General features: G+C 39.8%; 1 long non-coding RNA gene across 9 annotated transcripts in view; it reads left to right on the top strand.

The window, feature by feature from the left end:
• The window catches only part of LOC112975741, a 52,976-nt gene extending 27,223 nt beyond the window's left edge, over positions 1-25,753 (top strand). For 7 of the 9 annotated variants that reach the window (XR_003256724.1, XR_003256723.1, XR_003256729.1 and 4 more), the window contains 3 exons: positions 17,218-17,283; positions 17,370-17,439; positions 18,033-25,753. This is a non-coding gene — a long non-coding RNA (uncharacterized LOC112975741). Of the gene's footprint in view, positions 1-12,290; positions 12,502-12,737; positions 12,958-17,217; positions 17,284-17,369; positions 17,440-18,032 lie in introns of those variants that run through there. The other 2 variants (XR_003256731.1, XR_003256728.1) reach the window with 2 other exon arrangements.
• Positions 25,754-25,958: the final 205 nt, after the last annotated feature.

The raw sequence follows: 25,958 nt of genomic DNA on the forward strand, positions 1-25,958 counted from the left end.
GCACCTGAATTTGTGCTTCAGCACAACTGCAAAGATGGCTCACAGGGTGGCAAGAAATATTGCTTCTCAAAGCACTTGGCAAGCTGACAGGATGGCAGCTTCTTGCTCCATCTTCATCACTGTGCACACACCATGCTCTTCCCCTTCCTGTCCCATCACTCTGTATGCATCACTTTTGTCACTGTGTACTGTCATGTGTAATTTAAATTGTTGTTTTATTCCACCCAATCTTTGACTAATGAAAAGTCATGAAAGCAAATTGAAATGCATTACATTTTTGTGAAGCGTTCAGGTGCTAATATAGCGAATATCACCAAAGAGCCTCAACTGAAGATTTGCTGTTCAAAAAAAAAAAAAAAAGAAAGTTAGTCTATATTACTCAACTCTGGAGCATTTCACAGGTTCCTTGCCTGGCTGCAAGCCCCAGGCATGTCCTAACTCTATATTAAGATGAGGTGTTTGTTTAGCAAGCTTCCTCTCCATATTCCTCCCCATTTCCTTATGTTCTTTCCTTCCTTGACCCCTCTCACTTAGTTTTCACACACAGAAAGACATGCCCTGGATAGGAGCTCTTGCATTCTCTAGGCAGATGTTAGTCTGAGTGACTGGGTGATCAGAGCGGCAGTATGCATCAGACATCAAATGAAAAGTCCAGATGCATTAGAATGCAACTTCCCCAAACCCCCATCAAGGTTAATGAATTTTCCTCTGGCATTTGAAGATTCATTTTGCTTTCCTCTTCCTCCTCCTCCCAACTTGTGCCATTTTAATCAAGTTTCTGTAAAATACTGTTCTAAATTGTGATATGCAGTGAGACTGATTTCTGGTTACATGCAGAACGTGAGAAAGGAGAAGAGAAGCTGATTTTTGCTATTGCCACAGGAGACTATATCCACTTTGTTTTAATGCTCAGCACATAAGGTCACCAAGCAGAGTGTTATCCTTTGATAAGTAAAGCAGGTACAATATTACCTTTGAAACTACTAAATGATTTGGAAGCTAAAGCACAGTCATCTCATAATTAGACTGGCCTCAAAGATTCAGTGTTTAAGGGGAGAAGGCAAGCCCCATTTTACACTGTTCTGGATATAAATTCTGTTATTACTTAAAATATATAATTTTGGAATGCCAGCATATTTCTATTGGGTACATTTGTTAAGGCTGTGTTGTTACCTCAGTCAGTCTCTGACTATCCGCATACCTCCTAGTGATCAGTCTTATACCACTGCCTCTGCTTGCTGATATAAGAATTTAACTGTTGTTTCGGTATTTTAATGTTAGTCACTACACAGCTCACAAATATTTAGAGAAAGAAAATCCTTAATGTCAGACCTTCCTCCCACATAATAACGATAATTTACTATTTCCCATTATATATTTGTTTGCTCCTTTAGCTCTGTACAAATCCTTATCCTGATTTAAAAATCATCTTATGTAGTTTTAACAGATTTGTATTGATCTCACTTTTGAGTAATTTTTTTTACAATGGCAAGACTAATAATCATATTTATTTTGGCACATACTTTTAGTATTTAACCTCCCTGCCGTGTAAATGCACAGAGAGCTGCTGTTAGGAAGATTCTGTTTTTCATATGTATCTGCCTGAAAAATATCAGATCCTAACCAGTTGAAACACCATTAAGTTATTGAAAGGGACTGAAATTCTCCCTCCTGGGTGTGAGTAAGCAAGTCTTGTACAATGGACACACAAAATGGCAAAACCCACCAGCAGTTGCCTCATAGGTTTTCTTGCCCAGATGCAAAGAAAGGTTGTGGAAAGCATCACCCACAGTCCATTAGTAAAGACAGACCCTCCAAATTCCCTAACGAGCAGGTCACCTGCCAAAAGGTTTCTCAGTGCACCAGGGCTTTGTGCGGGGCTGCCCAGTGTCGGAGTGGGGGGACGGGCCCGGAGTAACGATGGAGTCTCAATATGAGTATGGTCGTTCTCCCTTTATTAGAGCTTACACAGAGYATATATAGACAGGCGATAGAGCATGTGCTAGCAATAGCTGTATGATTGGTTTACAGTCTCTGTTCACGCGCCTAAAGCGAATACACGATTGGTGCAAAGTTGCTGTTCACGTGGAGGGGCTTGTCGGCCCCCTCCTTGACTTGTTTACCACTACTTGCCTTCCCCTTTTGTRATGGTCTAGRAATGTYCAAGGACAGTTCACATAGCCGTGGGATCCTCCCTCCATCGTGAAGACAGGATTGCTCACTTCTRAGAGATCATGCCCCTTTTCACTTAACCATTCTTCCACAGCCCAGCGACTCCAAGCAGCAGTCCCTTGGGTCCTCCTCAATCTTAATGAAGAGGGTTGAGGCCACAAGAGAGAGGTTGAGGAGACTGGACTTGCTAACGCAGCAAAACTGCAGTGGTATTAGTTTATGCAGTTTTGCAGGAAAGTGTGCGTATGGTTGGCAAGACAGAGACTTGGGTTTTAAGAACTGGGCAAGGAGCCAAAACAGTCCTCCCTTTCAATTCAGTCATTGGGTTTTCCTCTGTAGATATAGGCAGACCATTTAGCCCTTTCTACCTTAGTCACCTTACGTGCAACATGGGGATAATATCTGGCTGATATTGTTATGGGGTGAGTTGTTTAGCATGGGAGCTAGTACTTTGAAGATGAGGAGAGCTGAGTAATAGTAGCTTAATTTTATTAAGCTGTCCTGCTTACTTCTCTATCCACCTGAGATTTGTTTCTTGTGCACCTGCCTAGATGCTTTTTCATGCATACAGACAATTTATAAAACAGAAATTTACTGTCTGTTATAGAACAAAGTGAAGTATCTTGGTGTGTATTTTCCTTTCTGTTGTACCACCATGTTAGTTTGCATGTATATACATCAGAAAAAAAGCTGGATTTTTGTATATTGTTTTATAATGTTCAAAGGAACAGTTGGAGTGAAACACCTATAATTTAATTGAAATCTTTTGTTACCATTTCATAATATTATTTTTAATTTTATATTTGAATGGAATAATGTATTCATAAATTTTCCTCATGGCATGTCAAATTATATCTTGTGTTATTATTATTTACCAGCATGAGTGCCTGACTCCCACCTTGATTCCTAGTCACTATTGTCTGACACCTCTGTAGCTCTGCTGCTGCTCTTGCTAACTGCATACTGGTTCTTTTCTAACACCCTGCCGCCCCCTCGGTACTGTCACCTCTCTATGGCTTTTAATAAATGGCTTTTCTTGCCAAGCCTTCCCATGGCCAATTGTTGCTTTGCTGTTTTTGTTCTCATCCTACCTTTACTTCTGGCAGGGTTTATTTTCTACCCTGTTGCAACTAGTTCAAAGCCTGATGGAATGCCAAGTGCAACAGTAAGAACGGAGATGCTTGTTATAAGCACTGGGGTAATAGATTTGTTTTTGAATAGTAGACAATGTTGAATTTTCAACCTGTGTGAAATCCCAACTTGATTAAAATTTTTTTGGTAGGAATTTAGTTTACTTTGATTGCTTCTTGTTTCTAAAAGCTTGAGCCAAAGGCCACTGGAGTAAGTCTTTCCTTTTACTTGCGTGTCTGGCCTGAAGCGAGGTACAGTTTGACTTAGCCATGTATTGAGGAGAAGTTCTGGTATTTCTGAGTGTTAACAGAACGAGAGGAACCCCTGTGGTGGAATTTCCTATTTAATATTGGTAACAATTGGCTAAAGCAAACTGTTCTCAGATCTGCTCTGGATCATCTTAATTCATCCTCTTGCAAGGTTAATGGTCTGGTCAGTAAAGCTGAGGTCCTGGATTCACTGGGTAGCTGTGGATTGACAACAGATTTCAAAAGAGAGAACACAAACCCAAATATTTTGGCACCTGGCATTTTCTGGAAGAAAAAATTCTGTTTGGGCTTCTACAATTCCACAACATTGGTACTTCCTTGCATTTGTTTGTTTGACTTTCAGTGTCTGTTTTCTATACAGACGATGCCAAATCTTTAAGTTCTTTCAAGTTTTCTTTAAATCTGTTTTTGTCTGTAATCATCCTGGATAAGTTTCACTATATACGTTCTTGTGTTACAATGTAAATTATAGATCAAAGATGACATAACTTATTGGAAGGTGTTTCTATCCCTGCCAAAAATTCTCTGCAGCTGTCCAAAATACTTGGAAGAATTTACCTTATAAGAAAATCAGAGATGGGTGAATGACTGAGGGTAGATGAAAGCATACCTATTTATATTTGTTGATATAAGATGATATGAGTGACATGTTATGTTAGGCACAAATAGTTTTGAAAAATACTGTTCGGAATTCTTTATCATTCAGTAGTGTAATAATACAATATTTTGAGAATGTATTGATGTGATATATAAGCAAAGAAACAAATCCTGTAAGATATTCTGATGAAAAATGGACTACATATTTTAACCTAATATTTTCCAGCTTTGATGGGGGCAAAATATTTAATTTGAGTCTTTGCTTATAAAATGAAAACAAACCAAACTAAAATATTTGGGAGTGAAGGAAATATATAAAAGACAAAATCTGACTATGAGGATTTGAATGATCAGAATTCAGCAAAAACCACACTGTATTCCTTGTATTATTGTTCTGGATGAAGCTAGGAAAACTACAGTTTTTTGATGTTTCAAGAGCAAAAGGACAAATTTCCAGTGTAAGATCTGGAAACACATCATGGTCTTAAGTGAAATACAAAGATCCTCTATGTTTCCTAGGTCTTCCTTGTAAGCGGAGTTAGGTTTCCTAAATACGTGTACAAAAAAGGGCAGAAAGATACCCAGCATGTTTAATAGCCCAAATAAGAGAGACGAAAATAGAAAGAATAGTGGTATTCAACAAGAGATGCTCTGAAAGAAGGGTGAATCCATGTTACACATCTAGTCAGTTATGCAGTGCTGATCTTTCTTGCTAACTTCTGCAGGTAATCGATTTGTGCCTTCAAGCTTGAGATTCAATTAACCTTCTTATTTGTTGCTGCGCAAGTTAAAATGTTATTAGGTTCTCATAAAATTATTGAGCCACAGTACTTGACTCTCCAGCCTCCAATTAATACTACATTAAAAATTAAATGTAGTTGTGTAAACAAATTTAGGTGCATGCATGATCAACACCAGGATTTTTTTTTTAAATATAAAATACAAGTGGCATAAAGGAATAAACATAAAAGACTGTTTTGACCAATTATTGATAACAAATGTTCTTGTGTTTCCACATTTCTAAGTAACTGACCTCTGTAAAATGAGAACTAATGTTTCATTTCTTGTTGTTTTCTTTGTTATGGGGGGCATGTGTATGTGCATGTGTGTGGTGGCGGTGGGAATGTGTGCGTGCTGCATCCATCTGGCCTTGGAGCCTGCTAAAATATGCTAAATTCCTTGGAAGAGGCACTCAGCAACTCCATTACTACCTGTAGCTCGAGATCTTCGGCTCTCAGAAGAAAATTGTGTTGATTTCTGCCTTTCTGTGGAGCACTCTAATTGGATAATTTGGAAGTGCAGGCCTCAGAGGAGACTCAGGAGATTAATAGCTCATCCACCTACCATATGAAACGGGATCAGTTACCTGTATGCCAACAATTTTTGGAAATTTGTTTATCTTTTTGAGGTCTAACCTGAATCTTTCTTACTACAACTTACATGCCATTATTTCTTGCTCCATCTACCATAAACAAGGAGGGCAGCTTGTTCTCTTTTTCTTTTCAGCAACTTTTTACATATTTGAGGCTATTCAGTCATTTTTTCTTTAGCTTAGGCAACCCTAGTTCTTTCATGCTTTCCAGCCTTCCCAGTTACTTTTGTGGCTGCTCTTTAGACTTTGCAGTTATTCAAAGCCTTTCTTCTGGTGATGACACCTGAAATACAGTGTTCCAGTGGTGGCCTTATCAGCATTAAGCAGAGGAACAGCACTACTTCACGTGTCTTGCAGGCTACATTTTTATGATCTCATCCCCATACGGTATTTGGTTCTTTCACAGCAGTGTGACATTGTTGGCTCATTTTCAATCTGCTATCCAGAATTGCCAGGGCTAAAGCCAATTAGCTATCTAGAGAAGACAGCAGTGCTGCTAGTAATAGAAAGGGTGGAAACTATCTGGAGAACCATGCCTGAACAAGAACTTCCTGAGACCCAGAACTAGGTATGCTGCCTTGTGGGCAATTTGGGCCCTACTCCAGCAGCAGAGAAGGAAAAGCATACTCATTTCTAAACTGAGATTCACAACTGCCATCCCCGGAAGGAAATGCTCCTTCCTGCATCTGAAAAAGAGGCCTATGAGTTAACGACACCTGACGATGTATCAGACGCCAAAATCCAAATGTTAATAAAAGTTTACTGAAGCTGACCTGGCCAAGTAATCAAATCTGTTTGCTGTTTTCCCACAGGCTGCAAACTTAGCCTTAGATGGGATGCTGTGGTGACACCAGCACTTTGTGCAAAGGGACAGCCTGAGCCATGCTCAGCATGTAATTAGTCCCGGCAAAACGAGCAATCAGGGCACTGCTCTTGTGGTCTAATTCTCCCACATCCTAATTACTTTCATGAACATAGCTTAGAGCTCTGAGAAATTAAGAGTAACACATTCAAAGGTACTGGTAGCTTTTCTTATTTTGTGTAATCCTTTTGTTTCAGAGGTGTTTTGTTTGGTAAGCTATTTTGTGCTCAGCAGGCTTAGGAAGCTGCTGCCTCTGCTTTGCGAGTCTCCCTTAGCTCCCTCTTTAACTCACCAGCTTCAGGGATCTGAGATAGACAAGTCTGTTGCACGACAAACACTGGCTTGGCATTGCCCTCTGAAAAAGCATGAGGAAGCTCAGAGCAGTCTCTAGCCACATTGGCACTTAAGAAGATGTGAAGCTGCAATTAGGTTTCGACCGCTGTTATTTCAGATTATTTCTTCAGGTGGTATATGGAGAGTTGTCCTTTAGACAAGACCTGAGCTATCTTTAAATTAGCATTATCAGCATTGTTACAGCAGTATAAAGCTTAGTGAAGGCTGCTAAACCCATTCAATTATTTCCTAAGTTTTCCATACAGATTTTATAACCTGCATTGAGAGACACAGTTGCTGTATGTCTGCAGCTGGCAGTGGTCTGAGGAAGTGACGTAGGATATTTTGATTATACTGCCTGGTACTGCAGTATAGACATGTCCTTAGTTTCCATAGGAATGCAATATCTTCTACTGTAGAACCCTAGCTAGGGGGAGAAGTATCCCTTTTTTTCTTTACGTGTCTTGGATAGGAATCTTGGTTTGAAAACATCCAGTAAATCTCTCTGTTTCTCTATGGAGGACTGAGTGGAAAGGAATTGCTTTTTAAGTTTTGTTAAATTCATTGCTGCTAGTGGTTGGAGATGATAATGTCTTAGCTCATCACTCAGCAGAGTGAGCTCACCCAGACAGGCCTAATATCTGACTGCTTGTTTGGGTTTGCAAATGCTGTTCCATGATTTCCGTTACTTTTTATGAAAATGCTGATTAGTGCTGTAAGAAAGGCTTAGGTTGTCCTCTAGGAACTGCTCCATAATCGATAGCATTGTTGCTGGTCATGTTAGAGCTGTAGACCACAGCATACTCAACAGTAAGATTCAACATCCCAGGCACAGTAATTTGCAATTAGTTTCTGAATGCCAGGTGAGGAGGTTGGCCCTCCAGGGCTGTTTCTCCTCAACAGCAAGAAGTTATTCAGCAAATTAGTGCAACACATCATTGATTTTTTTTTTTTCTCCCAGTGAAGTGTTAGGCATGAAATAAATGTCTTTCATTTCACCTATGCAGGATAGCCATTACAGCTCTAGATAAAAACAATATTAATAAAAAGAGACAGTTATCGCCAGCCCAACTGCCAAAGCAAGAAGGGGTCAATATGGTCCTTTTTATATCACAATAGGCTGCTTTCTCAAGGGTGTCAGTATACACAAAAATGTAATTCTAAATAAAATTTCAAATTGTTTTTTCCCTTTGTTATTATATGTGATGTTATGCATTATCAATGAACAGTCACTGTACATCTGTGAACATCTATCTGTGTAGTCTTTTAACCAAAATTCTATATCCTACATTGGGTTTCTAAACCCAGGACTGTGTTAGTTTTCTCACTTGTTTACATTGCTTGATCTCTACCAACTTCTTGAGAAATATATATATTTTTTCTCTTGGCATTACCCCCTCAAAGGTGCTAAAAGGACTGTGTGGAGATTTTTGCAGTAGCATGGGGGAGATGAACAAACAAGTATCAATGTGATTTGAAAACTTAATTAACTTAGACTTGTTGAAGATTACCACTTCCGATGCTGAAAGAACCAGAAAAATTAAAGTACAACCTCTAAATTCTTGAGGGAATCAATCCTGTTGTGTAGAAAAAATAAGTACAATGCTTATAATACCTGGCAGTGGTAGGTACCTTCTCTTTATATCCAGCTTTTCCAGTTCTCTCAAGTTCAGCACTATAAGAAATTCTGTTAGCGGAACAGATGTGCTAGAGAGTAAGTAATGGAAAACAGAGGGTTTCACTTTAGGTTATTGGACTGAGTATGTTTCATCTGGATAGTCACCATAGGTTATCATCTGATGAATGTTTGCCTGATTCTTGAACACAGCTGGATGATATAGTCTTGTTCATAAGAGGAAAGTGCTCCCACTTCAGAAATCTCAGTTGTCAATTTGCATGGAAATAAAGGAGTCACTCTAGATAATATGGGAAAAATATGCTTCAGCATTGGCCTAGGAAGGCTGAAGGGTCTGAGGCAAAGGAAAATTATGATGAAAACCTTGCAGGATACAAATCAGAGAAATCCAGGGTGAGATTTGCTTGTTTCAATTTGTTAACATTAATCAAAAGCTTTGCCCTCTACATCAAGTTTGTGAAAGGGGTAGAAGCATCACCAGGTGTCAGCACCTCATCTTCTTTTGGAGGTGCCAGCAGTATTGTGATGTGGTGGTGCCTGGCCACTGCTTCCACCAGCTCCTTCTGCTCCCACCGCGACCCTGATGGCAGGGCAGGAGGAGCAGCTCTCGCTAGCCAAAATTCACTGGCAGCTGGGGTAAGCTTATGAGTGATTTTTATGTCTGCAGCAGCAGGGGATAGGACTCAGTAACCTGGGACAGCTAACCAGCCCTCTGTTCCTAAAGTACAGGGTTCATTCTGATACAAATGGCATAACACTGAATTTCTTCTTTTTTCTTAAATAATAACAAAAGAGATTATTATGAGAAAGTTTGCGTTGGATTCTGGGTTCACTGCCTCAGTGTACATTCTCTTGAAGATTGCTCTTTGTCAAAAGAGCAGCTGAGAACCCTTTTTTTCCTGTACAAGTCAGAGTTTTCACAGTCACTTCCAGCCCAAATTTTATTCCTTTTGTTCTTATTTTGCTGCAGTTCTCTGACATCTCTGAATCCTTGAGCAGAAACTTTTACACAATACCTAACAATTCTTGTTCTCTCAACAAACCATATTATAACAGTTCAAGATGTTTACCATAGAACCAGTAAGCAATGCTTCTATAGAGCAGCCTGTGGCTGCCTTGCTATCTTTTCCTTCAAGAAATTATAATGGCACTAGAAGGATTATTCCTCTGCTGAGAGCTACTCTGTTCATCCCAACATAGCAACCAATTTTGTGTTAAGTTGTTTTCTGTGTGTGTGCACAGAGACCGTTATAAACTGCATACATATCACTTTGCAGGTTTTTATTCCCTGTCTCCTGAAATTACTCTTCTAAATGGTGACTCTTGTGAGAGATTGAGAAAGAATGAGGTATCCTATGTTACAGAGACCAGTCTAGTGCTTTGTGAAATGTCAGATCTCCTAACCTCTTTCATATGTGTGGCAAGGTCGATGTTAGAGTAGGTGGGTTTTCTTCTCCTTTGTTTCTATGGGAAAACTGTTCCTGAACCTCAGCTCTTTAATGAATAAGGAACCTTCATCTAATTTCCAGTCTAAACCTATTCCTGGCTAACTCATATTTACTTTTTCTCTTTGCAGTGTTGGCCTTCATCTTACATGAGCACTTGCTCATATATGAGCACTCTTGCACTTATCTCTTTATGATAGCTCTGAGATTTTTGCAGAAGATGGATGTGATCTGTTGTATTCAGGAGTAACGATGGGCACAAATACAATTTTTAAGAGACTGAATCAAACCAGTGGGAAATATTTTCTGTAGCTTCTTGTTTGCTCCTTGTCCGCTCCCCTGCAATGAAAAGTTTTATTTGGCCAAAATGAAATGCTTTTCTCTTTGTTTGTTTTGGATTGAAACTGTTTTAACAAAACTTTCAGGTTTTTAAGAGTAAGTATAACATTTTAAAGCAAAAAGTCAAAAGTTCAATGTTTTTGTAAACATAAGAATAAAATGTTCCAAAAGTTCAGAGACAATTCCTTTTGAAAATGGTGTGATAGTCTCTTTTTTAAAGAGAGGTCAAATCTAAAATTAATTTAGTACAAGTTATAAATAATGCACATCTGTGTTTAGAAGTCCAGCCTAACCAGAAACTGCTCCTCACTGTGTTGTGCCAGTGAGTCTGAAAATTCACTGACTGGTGTTTCTTGAGACACTGGTAGATACTGCACCACTATTTGCAAATGCTACATTGGTAGCTGAGAAATTCCACCCATCCCAGCCAACTCCATAGGTTCTTTGAACTGCATTTTGGTAGATTTTACTAGGCAGAGGTCTTTATGGGAATACAAAGTCTTGAAAATTTGCAGAGTTTGTCTAAGCAGCTCTTGGCATTTTTCTGGTACATGCAGACTTTTTGGTTGAAAGGGGTAAAGAAGCTCAGGCTACTGTAGCTGGCCCTATCTGGCAGGTGCTGAGGCAGGCTGACAGTGTCATGTGCTAGGGGAGATAGCTGTGCCGTGCAGCCCTCTGTCAAAGTGCTGTACACTTCAAAGGGTTTTATATACCCATATGAATAAAAGGATGACTTTGGAGCCTTCCTTGCTTCAGAAAATGGCTTTGTAATGCTTGCTGATGTTTAATATTTTCCCATTGTTTCTAACATCTGTGGGCTCCAATTTATTCTGGCAGAGTCCTAATGTAAAGAGGTTTGCATTTTTGGAAGTAGCACATTGAATAGATTTGCTCTGGAAAAGTTTAAGGTGTTTTTTAATGGTGTTATCTGTCATGGCAGCTCTTGTGCCATCCACTTTTGGGTTCATTATGTTTTATCACAGGTGATTCTGAAGTAATGTGAGAATTTCCTTTGTGTAGAGGAGACTTCAGTGATTACAAAAGAAGAAGAAGAAGAAAAAAATTCAGCATCATGAAATCAACACAGCCCATTTGGAAAATGAGGACTTAGGGAGTCTCATGTTTTCTTTTGGAAATGGTTGTTAATGCAAGGCAAATGTGTATAGAGACTAAGCATGGCAATTAAGCTTGCTTGGGTCAAGTGCAATCTGCAGGAGTGATACGATCACTTCTGAGTACTTGCTGATAATTCGTTTCATTGGTACGTGCTGTATTCTAGCAGCACTGGAGAAACCTCACTGTGATTATAAGGCTCTCCAGTGCAGTGAAAGCAAGGCCTTGGCTGTTGGTGCACTGCCCGGTAACTCGTTCCTACTCCTTGCACTGAAGAGAATGGGAATATGAGGAACAAGAACTGAATATGCATCTGGCATGTGACTAGATACACTCAGCTGTTAGGAGCACGGCTTTTATATTGTACAATACCTGTGACAGCAGGAAGATCAAACTTACAGAAGAGATATTTGTTAGGACTGGTGAGAAGCAGACACTTAGCAGTGACTGAAAAGCAGTACAGATAAATATGCTGAATTTGAAAACCTCAGATAAAAACATACCAGCTGTTGAGCAGTCGGAAGCATTTAACAATCACGGTGCTTAACTGCCCTGTCGTCATTTACATAGAGAATTGTTCAAAAGAGAGGATAGAATTACAATAGGGGAACCTGGCAAAATCCTGAAAGCTGCTGTTCTGGTAGCGTCCAAGCAGAAATGCATCTGGAATGTATATTTCCACATTGTTCTCTATAAGGTTTTTAATTTTGAATTCACATATGGCACTTAATTTGCATGTTTCATACAGTCATTAATGCTTGTTGAACTTGAAAGATCTAGAAAAGTATTCAAAGCCTTGGATACTTCCCAGAAATGTGTTCATGCTGTACTGGCCTGAAAATCTAGCATGAAATCTACAGCTCAAATGCTGACCTGGGATTTCCATTCTTTCTTTGTGTGGTATTTCAATAACAGAAGGCTTCTCATCTGGCTTGTTTTATGTTTTTGGCTAGTTCTTACACCTCTGAACCATTTTGCTACCTGTACCTTTTTAATCACATTTCTAGCAGAGGCCAAATACAAAAGCAATGCCAGAGGAACAGGGAGCTGCAGGGAACCACAGATCAACATATCTTGAAGGAATGGCAGCAGGTTTGGGACTTGAAGCTACACTGGAAAAAGCTGCGCTTCTAAGCCGGAGTAAGCAGGTCCTGGCCATGATAAGGCTGACAGTAGGCTCCCATCCACATACAGGAATTGCAGTGGTGGCCACAGTACTTGCAAGTAAAAAGGTACAACAGGTAAAATACTCAAATGAAAGATACTGGCTCATTTTCAGAGAAATACACAAGCTCAGTGGGTTTTCTTCTCTTATTGTGGGATTTATTCTCAACTGGACAGCCATTCGGTGCTATGCACAGCTCAACAACCACAACCAGCAGCAGGGAGCTACTAGATAATGTAGCAAGCTGCCTCTGCCAGGGGAAGATAATCAGCAGCTAAGAAGATGTGACGGGCTGAAAACAAGCCTTATAGCATGTATCTTTTACAGATAGGGTGTAATCTTTCTTAGCCTCAGAAATCAAAAAAACCCCACAAAATATCATGTGAAAACTCATTCTCCTTTTTCTTCTCCTCTTTCATGAAGTTATAAACAATTTCAAATGAGAGAGGAGCAGCTGACAGGAGCTGCAGTAGGATTTCCTCCCCTCTTCCCATCATACCCCATCCAGGGGCATTAAAGTGCAGTGAGTCTGTTGTTCTGCTACTTGTCTTTCCTTTTATCTGTGCAGCTGTGTTCTTCATCAGATATTAACATGCTGCCAGAGCTACTCTACAGAGTGGGGGGTAGGTGATTTGTTAACTACTTGTCTTGGAGGAAACTACTTGGTCATACAAGTTAGTCTGACAAAAGAACAAAAGAAAGAAAATAATTGGTAATTATTCCCTCTATGCCTTCCCTCCTCTGAATTTTTTTAAAAAAGGGATACTCTTACAGCAGCATTGCATACCTTTTTAATCACACCAGCTGATGAAATAAAAGCTCTTGTCCCTTGGCCCCTTGCAAATTATTCTTGTTAATTATTTTTTAATTATCCTTCCATCACTGCTCCTGGTGCCACTATCATAATTCCTACATCAGTGGGTGCAGACATGACAAATCTAAATACTTAATACAGAGAAGTACTGCTGATGCTGTGCCGGCTCCCGAGGAAGCGCAAAAGGTGCAATCTGACCTAGTTGCAGTCCCAGCCATCTTTCTGGGGGGGATCCCTCTGTTTTGCTTTAGGGAAGAGTCCTGTATTGGGACACATGCATGCACACTCATATCAACACRTGTGCATGTACACTCATGCAGGAGTGTGTACAGGCACTCATTAACTAGCTCAAGTTTCACATTAGCTAGTTGATATCAATGTGTTTTCAGGGTGCCTGACAGCATATTAATCAGAACCACATTTAAACAGATGGGCAAATTGTCTCTCTCCTTAGTCCAAATAAGGAGGGAAAGATCCCCAGGGTGGATGAAGAGGCTGCAGATTGCAGTACTCTGCAGTTGGTTTCCAGGGGATAAAAAGGATGGATTCATTTATGCTGTTGGAAGGATGTTGGAAGAACTTAACATTTTGCTGTGTTATATCTGCAGATTTACAGAACTTGTGCTCAGAGAATATAGCTCTTGGCACACCTTCTCTTTCCCCCACAACTTCATTTTAAAGAATAGAGACTGAACTTGCTGGCCAGTAAAGATGAAGTAGGAATGAAATCCTAAGTATAGATGTACAACTGAGGAAAAGAGAAGGAAATAGAAATAAGAAGTGTCTTTTCTCATAGACTACAGATAGTAGAAATGAAGCAGTTCCAGCATGTGTGAGAAAGTAAATCACAAGGCACAGAAATAACTAAGCAGAGTATTTGCATCAGATTACCTATTTATGCCCTAAACTGAATTCTGCCCCTTCTCCCCCCAGGCAAATTGCCTACGAACAGGTGTTTTATTTTACTGATGTTCCTCAGAATTAATTGGCAGGTGGCTTATGCAAACAATTTCGACCTCTGGCCTGCCTGCAAAGATTCACCACCACTGTTTTCCTGAGGACTTGCTAAATGTGAAGCATACTTAAGATGGAGTTTGATGTTTTTGCTTTCTGATAAACACTTCCACAAAGATAGTTGGTGATGATCACTTGGTGCTATCCCCCTTCTATTTGCATGGGAATGGCCTAAAAAGGCAAATTTTACAGAATTATATTTCCTCTGTTGCCTTCTAGCAAATAGTATTGCAGAGGATGCTTTGCCTTCTGTGCTTTCCCAGCTTCAGACTCTAAAGGACACTTTGCACCCCATTTTTCATGACTGCGATAATTACTTTCCTTGGCACCTTATAAACACAAACTGACATAGACCAAAACACACTTATTCTTACAGCTGACATTTTTATGTTTGGTTTTCAGAGAGGGCATAGGTTATTTACATTGTCCCTACAATGCCTTTGGAGGCCATGAAACCATCACATCAGTTGTTTACAGCTGGAGGAGTAAAGTCACAGGAGCGACTCTTTGAAGTGAGCAGAACTCCCTGCTCAGCGTTACCCGGGGCACACTGGTGAGGTTTGACTAACTTCTGCTCTCAAAACAGAACATTTTTATAGCATGACAGGCAGTGGATTGGGTGCAGGGCTGTAATGCAGCACGACACCTATCTTTGCTATGCCCTTGGTCAAATCAAGTTATTTTCCTGGTTAAGTACTTCTGTTAGTGAGGTTTTTTTCTTGCAAAGGTTATTTAAATAGCTGATGCCCATATAAAGTGCAACATACAGCCTAAAATTTATCCATGTTCTCTTTAAGGGACTATGTATACCTAGATCTGTGTATTAAACGGTTAAAATATTCTTAAATATTAGCAACCAGGCAGAGTTTACAGCTGTCTGAGTTTCCTTGCTGCTATGAGGGATAAAGTGTTCCTTTTGTTCTTTCAGATTTGTCCTCTCACAGCTCACATTTGTCAAAAAACTTAGTCACAGCCTTCTCTTTTCTCTCATGAAAATCCCAGGGGCCAGTCCTAGTGTTAAGTAATGCAGTGAAGAGGAACTGGCAATGTTTGGAGTTTCAGGTGGAAAACAGTTTGAAGATTCAAACTTGGGCAGATTTATGGCTAGTTTCCAGAAAGGAAAAGAGAACAGTAATTATGAAGAGCAGACAGGAGAGGATAAGAAGGTGAGGAGGTGAACAAGACACATGAGTTAAAGGAAAACCTATTACTTAATTCTGAAATGGTGTAATAAACTAACCTCTCACGGATTGGAGGTAGAAGGAGGTAGGAAGGTGCATGCAAAACAAAAGAAACAGAAGAGGGAAGTGYGTGATAAGACGGGCATGGGAAGAAAGACTATAGTTATAAGTGACTTTAGATTCTACCTTAGGATTTATGTTGCCTTTGTAACAACGGATAATGAATGAAATGCAGATGGGGATTTAGCTAACTATTGTTTCCTGCATATCTCCTACACCAGCAGTTCAACCCACCTGTGATTCAAAACCAGGTCTGATCCAGATTCATGATCAGAATATTTTAAATCCAATTAACTAACTCACAGATCCCAGAGTAATTACTGTTGATATCTCCTAATGCTAAAGGATGTGTACAAAACCAAGATTCCTGGCTTGAGATACACCTGAGCTCTCTAGAGGGAAAACAAGAAATATTGAAACAACTGAATAATTTTGGAATTTATTTTTTATTCTGAATGTACACAGCCAATTTTTCTCTTGGGAAAAAGCCACTGTGGTCAGTTTAATTGCATCAGGAATAAATGTGACCCCTAAGCCTTATGTAAGTGAACAGTTTCTAATAAAGTTGCAACAGATCAATCATGAAAAGGTCTTGGCAGAAAAATCGGTAGGTAATAAAAAAGATAAAGGACACTGAAATGAATAGAGTGACATGCTGCAGGATATTAGTTTTATGAAGACAACTTTGTCCAATAAGAAATGTTAGGTAGTAGTGTCAGACAGGAACAAGTGGAGGACTCCTACCACTGCAAAAAATGCTTGGTGCCATTTCTGAATACAAAATGTTGTGGTGGAAATGGCAAATGTTTTCAGTGAGAGGTGCTCCTTTAGCAGCAGAGGTACTTAAACCTCATTACGTGGGCATATGGATTATTCAAAATTTAAGGATTGTCCATCCATCAAAAAGGTGATGCTTTTAATTGTGTTTAAAGTGCTGAGCTGGAGCTCAAGTAACATGTTTTCTGAGCTACACCATAGTCTACTCAGTGCCCCAGGCTCTCCACAGCACACCCAACTCACCTTATGTCTGGTGCTGTGCGGTGAGGAGTGTTGTGCTGTGATTTGAATATGCTGAGCACCATGCAAATGCTAAATAAAGTCAAGGTCAGTTTAACAGTATGAATCACTAGACTTGCTTTGGAAGTTCCTGTTCTGTGAGAATGTGTGCACTCTTTGCTGGGCAGTGGAAGAGCACTTCTTCCTTGGGATGCTACCCACCCTGTTTTATGCCAGCTGGTGTGTGTGTGTGTGTGTGTGTGTGTGTGTGTGTGGCAGGGGGGTAATACATGTTATTTTACTCCTCCCTTCTTCCTTTTCCCACTGTATTAGACCCTGGCAGGGGATGTTGGGCTTACTCTCTCCCAGTCTTCACTCTCAAGTGCTGCTTCCTTCCCTTTCCCTACTCCTTCGCTTTCTCTGAACAGCACTGCTTCTGAGTTTTCCTCATTATTCCCCTCTACCTGGAGCCACCAGAAATTCACCCAGCTCCTCCTAATCAGCTTTCCAGCCTGACTTCAGTTTTCAGYCTCTCCCTCTCCATACTGCATTGACAATTGTCAGAAGTAACCTTCAAATACCTGTGAGTCTGGGTTTCTGAGGAAACTCCTCTTCTGGCTCACTGCATTTGCCTTCCAAGTTTGGTTCAAAGCTGTATCCAAGTTCTCAGAAAGGATGCATAATACATGTAAAAACCTATTTTATTCTATGTCTGCAGAATGGCTGCAGGTTGAAGCTTTACAGAAAATCAGTGGAGAATAATATACTAAAACCCTTGCATATGGTAAGTGGAAAATCTGACCAGTGATAGTTATATTCCTAATGTTTTGGACATAATCCGAAGGGTTTTTCTTTTTCTTTTTTTCATAGTGTTGGATCTGCCTTGCCAATGTGTTTAGACTGTTACTGTAATCTGGAATACAACCTGCTTACTGTGACGGTAATGCTTTTTTCTTCAGGCAATACATTCACAAACAGTACATTTTGCCTGTTGTGCTGCTGTTGTCTGGTAATTTGAAAAAGGGTCATTTCTGCAGTTATGATGAGGGAATATGGGAAAAGATGAGGGGACCGCAGCTTTGCTCTCTAGGGAATTAGCATGCTTTTAAGAAAGATGGGTATACTACTACTAGTAGTAAAAGTCATCTTTAGGGACCATACAAATGAAAAACTTTCCTTCTTTGTTTTAAAAACCCAAGACTCAATTAAAAAAAATGTATTCTTCTCCCCCCTTTGCTTCTCTATAAACTCCCAGTTCAGTACAATGGATGAGATACTTAAATACATGTAACAGGGATCATTACTAATACCTGGGAAAATGAATGGAAACATAAAAGCCAAGTTCAGATATAAATTGAGAATAACCCTATTGATTCAAACTAAGTGATTCTATATTGCACTGGAATAAATGAGTTAGTTAGACTTTAATACTTATTTGCTAATAGGAAAAGGCAGATACCCAGGTATTCCAAGTGTCCAACTGTGTTTTTTTTTAAAATTTTTTCTTTTTTTAACATTTATGTTCATTTGCAGGGCAGGGAGCTGAACTGCCAGAAGAAAGGATTATATTTTTGCAGGAGGATCAACGGGAGAAGAAGCTAGGTGACAGGAAAGGAAATCACTTGTTCAAACTATCTCAAATATCAGAAAATGAGATTAAAAAAATCCTTGTGAACACATTATTTCTCTATACAAATGTTCGCTTCCCCCACCTCAGTTTTTTTTCTGCTGTCAATCTTTTTTATTTCAGAATAATGCAATGAAGTCTTTGCAAACTTATATACTGACTTAAACTTTCAGAAGTGAATTTCCAACACACAAATAGAACTAGATCCCCCTCCCCCCCGTCTTTCTGTCTCTCTCGCTCTCTCTTTTCCAGACAATTTTTAGTTCAGAAATTCTCTCTGGACCCCACAAGTTCTTCTCTGCTTGTCAGATTTCCCACTGCCATCTGTGCTTATGTATGGGGGGTTTTAGGCTTTGGCTGGGTGATGATGCCTTCTTCAAACAGTAATCAGTTCTCTGTGTTTGCAATATGTCCACAACAAATATGCCCATTTCTCCCTCCACATAGCTCAGTTTCTGACTAGCATGAAGTGAAGCTTGCATTTTGGGCAGTAGCAAGCATTGCTTCCACTCACTCTGATAGAAGCTTAATTACTTTTTACATTTTTCCCAAATGATGGCTAATCTGTCCAAGAATTCCAGAAGCATTTGAACCATCTCTATGTGTAACAATTACATCCCTTCAATGTATCACAAATGTGAAAAATTTGCCCCCAAAAGGAGAAAAATCACCGTAAAATGTTCCTATGGTACAATCATGGTAAATACAGTGAGAAGGGACTTTGAGAGGTCCTCTTTTCCATCCTGCTATTGAGAGAGATTGGGTTATCCTGGGAGCCTTTCTCATAGATGTTTGCATTATTTGTTCTTAAAAACATCCAAACCAAGTGGTTCTGTCATCTTTCTAAATGTTCTGTTGCAGTGTCTAATTATCCTTTCAGTTAAAGATATTTTGTTTTCCTCATGATTAATTTACATCTTCTTCCCTTAATTTAAGCCCATTACTTATTTTCCTATCACCAGTGAACACAAAGAACATATTATTCATTTCCTTTTTACATATCTGAAAATGGTTATCATGTCTCTCTTAATACCCAGTTCAGTACATTAAACGTCAGCTCTTCCAACTTTTCTTCATTTTTTTTTTTTCTGCCTTTGATTCTGGACACTTTATGGTTAGTTCCTTTCTTGAAGGGTGGTGCCCAAAAGTATACAGTAAATTCCCTGAGCTTTAGGGTTTCTGAAGAGTGTGGAAGGCTTGCATAAAAGAAGCTCCACTTTACATACAAATGTGCTGACTGGGTAGCAGAATTACCATGTTGACTCCGGGCAGTTCCTGATCCTTTTATTTCTATGGACCCTTTTTGGCCAACTTTCTGTTTAGTCGGTTGTTGCCTATTTCATAATTGTGCACTTGATTATTCCCGCATAAGAGTAGCAGTTTGCATTTGTCTTTATTGAATTGCATTGCATTCCCCTTCCTCCATCCCAAGCAGTTATTTTTTGACCAAGTATGGGGACTCAAAAGTACAGGGTGAATTGAGCAAGAGCCTTGACAGCTTCTCAGTTATATCCAAGATGAGTCTATCAAATTATCAGGGAAGAGTCATAATTTCCTTGGGCTGACTTATACTTGTTATTGGAAAAACCTTGGCTAGGGCAAGCATTCAGCTAGATGCAGACCAAAATCTTCTTTAGCACACTAAGGCACCTGGCCATCAAAGTCAGGGATGGACTGAATCATGATTTACTGTAAGAGCTGAGTTTCTTAATCTCACAGAAAGTCATTGCTCAAGTCCATCCCTTGCCTAATTCATCAGCCTTTACCTCTAAGGAAGCTGAGCTCCCTTTCCATGCCCCTGGCTTCTTTTGCTCTTAAATGTCAGTGAAATAACATCTTCATGCAAGGTGGAGATGTAAGTACAGCTTCCTGGTAGGCAGTTCACCTGGGCCCCAGGGGCTAGTGGCCATTTTGACGCAATCCACCCTTTGCTGTTCAGCATGTTATTGTGCTTTTCAGAAATCTGCTACTGCATGTGCTAGAGTCACTCACCTGAGATTAGAATCTGGCCTTTTATCTCTGTTTACTGAAAGTTTGCAATAACATTTTGTTTTCTGGGACCAGTATGTATCAATCCTTTGTTCAAACCTACTGTTATGAGGTGGAAAATTCCATCCTGGGGCTGGCAATGATATAAAAGAATTAAAGAATGGCTTAGTTTCCATGTGATCAGTAGGAAAGTATTTTCTTATTTTGGCAGTGGATTTTACATGCAGCTAGAATATGGCTTTTATCCCATTTCCTTTGTACTGGAGGATTTTCCATGTGTATTTCAACTCCTGTTCCAGACATAAAGCTTCAAGTAGCTTCTACAGGTGTATCTACAAATTTTGGAGATCCTTCTCGGTTACAACTGGTATATTTACACACCTGTGCAATCTTGGAATTTCAGCTGCCATATGTTTTGTTTTCATAGTTTGGCTTTATTGTTAGCAAAACCAGCAAACCTGTCAGAGATCAAAGTTCTTGAGAATATTTACTGGGACAAGTTTAGAAACAAAATGCAGTAAATCTTGAATTTTCTATTTTGCTATGTAAGTTGATCAGGTGATTCAGTGGAAAAATTGTTTCTGTTCTTGAAGGTTGAAGGCAGTGGTTGTAAAACAAAACCCAAATGAGCTTACTGTAACAACAAAAAAGCTTACTATAATAACAAAAGAGCTTAGTGTGTCAACATAAAGCAAATCAAAACAGGAAAACCTTGCTCCCTTTCAGGGGTTCAGCACAGATGTCGGCACCTCAGTCCCTAAACAGGGGTCATAAGGCATTGACTTTATCTATTACAAATCAGATACTGCCGATCAGATTCTCTTTATTGCCTACACAGCACTACTATATATGTGTATTGTGAGTGTGTAACTTATATCTTGGAGTAGTACCTGTCTGATTGACATGACATTTTATATATATACTACACTACATTTTAAGATCAACAATACCAGAGTGGAAGTTTGTTTCCCCTGGAGTAGCTTCTCTACTTCTAGTGCTCAGAACAAGTAACATCAAGCACCTGGAGACAACTTTACATCTCTTCTAATAAATGAAAAGTTTGAATCTAAAGTCAGGTAACATTTTGCCTTGAAGCCTTTTTGTAAATGGACTTTTCTTCCTGCTTAAAAGACAAGTCAGTAAAGATTTATTTTAACTTCTCTCAAGAGCTCTCCTTTGTCTATAACTCTCCACCTTAAAGAGATAGTCACAGAAATAATAGCTGTATTCTGGACAGGAGGTTTGGAAAATGATTGCCATTTTCTGGATTACTATCACACACTGGATTTGAATGTATCTTTAGATACTAACCCCTTTACTGCCACATTACTTTTAATGCCAGAGGTCACCTCTAACACTTTCAATAAGCTAAAGACTGTGTCTTAAGTAAAATCTTTGGGGGGGGGGTTTATAGCCATTTAGTAAATTCAATTGCTCATAGCATTACATTTATGTAAAGCAGAGCTTGAGTAGGAGATGATATAGGGCATACAGGAGGGGAAGGCTGAGAGAATTTTGTAGATGTGAGACTAAACAGGGAGTTCTGGAGTGAGGAGGTACCACATTGCTGGTACRTGCAATCCTGGATGTCCTGTCAGGCAAAACTTGGTAAAAGAGGAGGAAAGAACTGGCTGCTACCTGCTACGGGGCAGTGAACAGTTGCCACCTTTTCCATCCTTTTTATTTGTGTARGACATTTGAATATATTGATGGGTTTCATCTTCTCCTTCCTGAGTGTTCTGCAAGGGGGACACACATATGGTTACCTGCAAGGAGGAGAGGTGCACCCCAGTTTTCTGGGCTATAGAAAGAGCATGGAGACACTATTCATGCATTACATGAAGACTTGCACTCCATTTGTTTGCCTTGAGATCACTGACTTTTTTTAGTATTATTTACAGTATACACGTGTTTCTAGAGGTCAGTCCCAGTGCAGAGGGCACTCTTGTGGCCATCTCTGGTCAAGTGACAGAAATCATCTTGTCTTCCTCCCCTTCTTTGGGCATCTTCTGTTTTTGAACCTGTTCATTGTGGATAGTATATTCTGGATCTTTGTTGTACTTACGTCATCCTGTGCCCTCCTGCTCTTGAATAGCCTCTATCTGCATGGCTGCATTTTCAGAATGAAGATTTCAATCTTACGATTTTTTTTTTTTTTGGTAGACTTTTTGTAGGTGGGGACAACATTTAAAATGAACTGGTTTTATTGACCTGAATCACAATGATGTAACTGAACAGTGACTTGGCGCACCAGAAAGCTTCTTTAAATTTCATTAATATTCTCTTTTCTTCTGTTTTATATTGCATAGCCTTTATTCTTAGACTTCTGGCTTCCTTCCAGAGTTAATCTTACTCCTCTCTTCTGATGCCTTCCCCCTTGCCTTATCCAAGGTCCAGATGAAACACCTGAGGAGCTGCAGGATGTGGATAGGGGATCTGGCTGGGGACTGCACCAGGGAAGGCTGCTGTTGGTTTGCTTTTCCTTCCATCTGTTTCCCAGCTTGGCTTGGGCAGGCAAATGTCATACTCTGCTGAGCGGCCGAGAGTCAGGTGGAGGAGCTGAGTGAAGCTGCTGGGGTCATGTAGTTGGGGCTGACAGATGTCCCAGCACTCCACTTTAAAAGAGCACCAAACAGGCATGTGTCAGGCTGGCACCAGCATCTCCCTTGTAAGCTGGGAAATGTGAACCATCAGTGGCTGTAATAATCAAGGCGAGAGAGCTGGGGCTTAAAATGATTGCCGGCTTTTCTTGGCTATTAAAGACAATTAAATAGATTAAGATAGCATTGCTTAAATGGTATTTCTTGTTTATGTAAATGATTTTTATCCTAAAGGATGTGTTATCTCTTTCTCTCTTTGTAACATGTGTGTATATATCACATATATTTACAAACTGTGTGTATAGCTAACAGCCTTTGCTAGGGGAAATAAGTATGGCATATTTACAAGAAATTGCAAAGCATTCGCAGCCAGACCTAAATGTGTGAAACACTGGCACTGGTAAATAATTATGATCACCTCCAACCCTTTTGCTTGCAAGATACTCAGCAAGGAAAGAGCATCTTGAGCAAGCTGTACACCACGTCATGGCAATATGACTCAGTGCTGAGATGCTGAGCAAGGTGGGGAGGGGAAAAAGGTTTTCTTAAGCAGCAGCTGTGTTTCAGCTTTATGACTATTCATTTATGTCTCCTTCTGACTTACCTCCTACTCATCCTGTGCTGCCAACCATGATGCTTGGCTTGTAGGCAGCACTGGCAACATCTCTTGCCTAGAGATTGCACTGGTGTCTTGTCTGAACAGACTGACTCTGAGTAAGATACATGCCCCCAAAGTCTGCAGAGATGTCATCTGAGAATGAGGGGTCTGTGTCACCCCAAATGGTTCCTAAGGAGTGTGAATGCCTCTCCAGGGGGGTGGACACTGGTTGTAAAGAAGAAAAGAACCTCATCTAGACTGACAGCTGTCCTCTGCAAAAGGTAATTATATGTATTCTGTACCTTAATATCTGAGCCTCACCATTATCTTTACTGCATTTATCCTTCCAATACCCTTTTGGGGTACCCTTTTGCAGCACTGGTATCCCCTACAAAGATGCAGAACTAAAGTTCAGAGATGATCTATCAAATGCTACACAAGGTATATTTATGCAGCAGAGTGCAATGCTGTGTAGAAAGACCCACACCCAACTCTAATGTGTCTTTGGCATCCCAGAAGTAGGGTTATTGCACTTGAAAGTGGAATATTATTTTCTCACCACTTTATGGTGTGGGGCTCCTCCTGAGAGTGCCAGTAGATGTTTCCAGTGGTCATGACTCTGTGAAGCTTCCTGGCCTGGGTATCTACAACCGCTTGAGTCTTTTGAATGTAAAATGTTTAAATTAGCATTGATCTGTGCTGCCTGCTTTTGCATTTTTCAAATGAGTTCTAAGTAAGTAATATGTGGTTACTGGTCTGTGCTGTCTTTCCTGCACTGATCTGCAATGGTGTCCCACTTTCCACTGGAGCAGTGCAAAAGGTTAGCCTTCAAGACCTTTTACTACATTTATCTATTCATTTAGTTAACATAAAACTTTTATTATTGGAGCTGTTGGCGTTTGAGTGCAGTACATAGAGCACTGGCTGAAATGCTATCCAGTCAAGTAAATCGTGTTTTAACCTTTATAGCTGAGTGGAGATTCCACAACTCTTTGTGCCGCTTGCAAAAAACTATTTTCTAGTCAGCTGTATCTGAGGTTTGCTTCTGACATTTCTTAAACAAGCAGGAATTAAATGGCCCAGCAATAATAATTTCTATGTGACTAGCAGCGGGTATGCTTACAATCTGAACAATAAAATATTACTGGGAGAGACATTGTTCATCAGGAAAGTTCGCTGAGAAATGTGCTGAGTGATGGAAGTATTGCATCTGGGCAAATATTATGACAGTGGCTTAAATTGGGGAAAATATGGCATGGTGTAACATAACCCAAGTCTTGGAATCCAGCGTTACGGATTGGCTCCAAAAAAGCGGACTCATTCTTTGAGCCTCTGGCAGATTTGTGCTGCTTGACTGTGTGTATCTATTGCTCATGAAGAAGGATTTGGTCTGTGGACTGGTGAGTAAAATTTACAGCATTTCCAGAAGCCCAAAACTGAGGAATCAATCTTTAAAGAGGCATATGTTGCACATTGTACCAAATGCAACCATTGGCTAGGACTACGCAACCAGTGGCACTGCAGAAGTTTCGGTCTCATCTGATAAATGGAAGAGAACCTGGCTAACTGCAGAAATATTTGTTCCTGTGTGCCAAAAGGACATATCCAATGGACTTTGTGAGCATATGGACTATTTCATAGTTTAAAATAAAGTGGGATCACTGTACAGTAATATCATTTTAGCTGCAGCATTCATGTTACTTTAGGGTCTATAAGATCACTGCAAAATTCTATAATCTCTACTTTCACCTAACTCCAGACAGTTGAAATTAGTGGGGGTTACACTAAAGGTTAAGACTGCTGGATTTCTCTTATCGCTTCAACTTTAAAACAAATTTAAGCTCAACTGGTACAGTGTTCTCCTGGGACATAAGTAACCTAGGATTCAACTGCCAGCCAGACAGTTCAGGAGAAAAAAAAAMCAACAACAATCACTGAAGGGTTCATCTTTAGATCTGAAGAGGTGAATATAAAACCTATTGGAGCTATAGGTTTGCGGGCACAATCCCTGATTCCTTACAGTGAATTGCGCATAGTACTTTTCATAATGAATATCCACAACTTTTCTCAAAGTCAAGAGAAGCTGTATTTTACAAGAACTGTACATATTACGCACATACAGCCCGACATTCGTAAGAGTCGGACCCTATGCCCACCCTCCCAGAGGGGCTGGGTACCTATGCCGCTTGTCTGTAAGGGAATGTAAGGGGACTCACCTTTTAGCTAAATGGAGTTAATAAGCAATGAGGGGAGGTATTTTTAGCTCTGTGAGCTTTGATCTTTAAATGCAGAGGTGGGTACCATAAACTGAGGTATAAAATGTAAACCTTCAGGAAGGGGATTGCCTTGGACTTTACACACAGAATTTAATAAATGATGCTTTAAAGAGAGAATATGTATATGTGTGTCTCTATATACATATACAGATACAGAGAAAAATATATATGTGTGTATATATATATATATGTAATGAGAAAGAATTCTCATTTAAATTGTTTTGTTTCATGAGCAAATTCTATAGCAAGCATTTTTTCCTTCTTATTGCTTATTATTTGTACTGCAGACTCCATTAATAGGTAGGTTTCTAGCACTGGTAGCTCCTCAGAGGTATAGTAAGAGACCATTTCTGTCTTCCAGAAGCTTAC

Source organism: Apteryx rowi, unplaced genomic scaffold, assembly GCF_003343035.1.
Source record: "Apteryx rowi isolate R43461 unplaced genomic scaffold, aptRow1 scaffold_688, whole genome shotgun sequence".
NCBI lineage: Eukaryota > Metazoa > Chordata > Aves > Apterygiformes > Apterygidae > Apteryx > Apteryx rowi.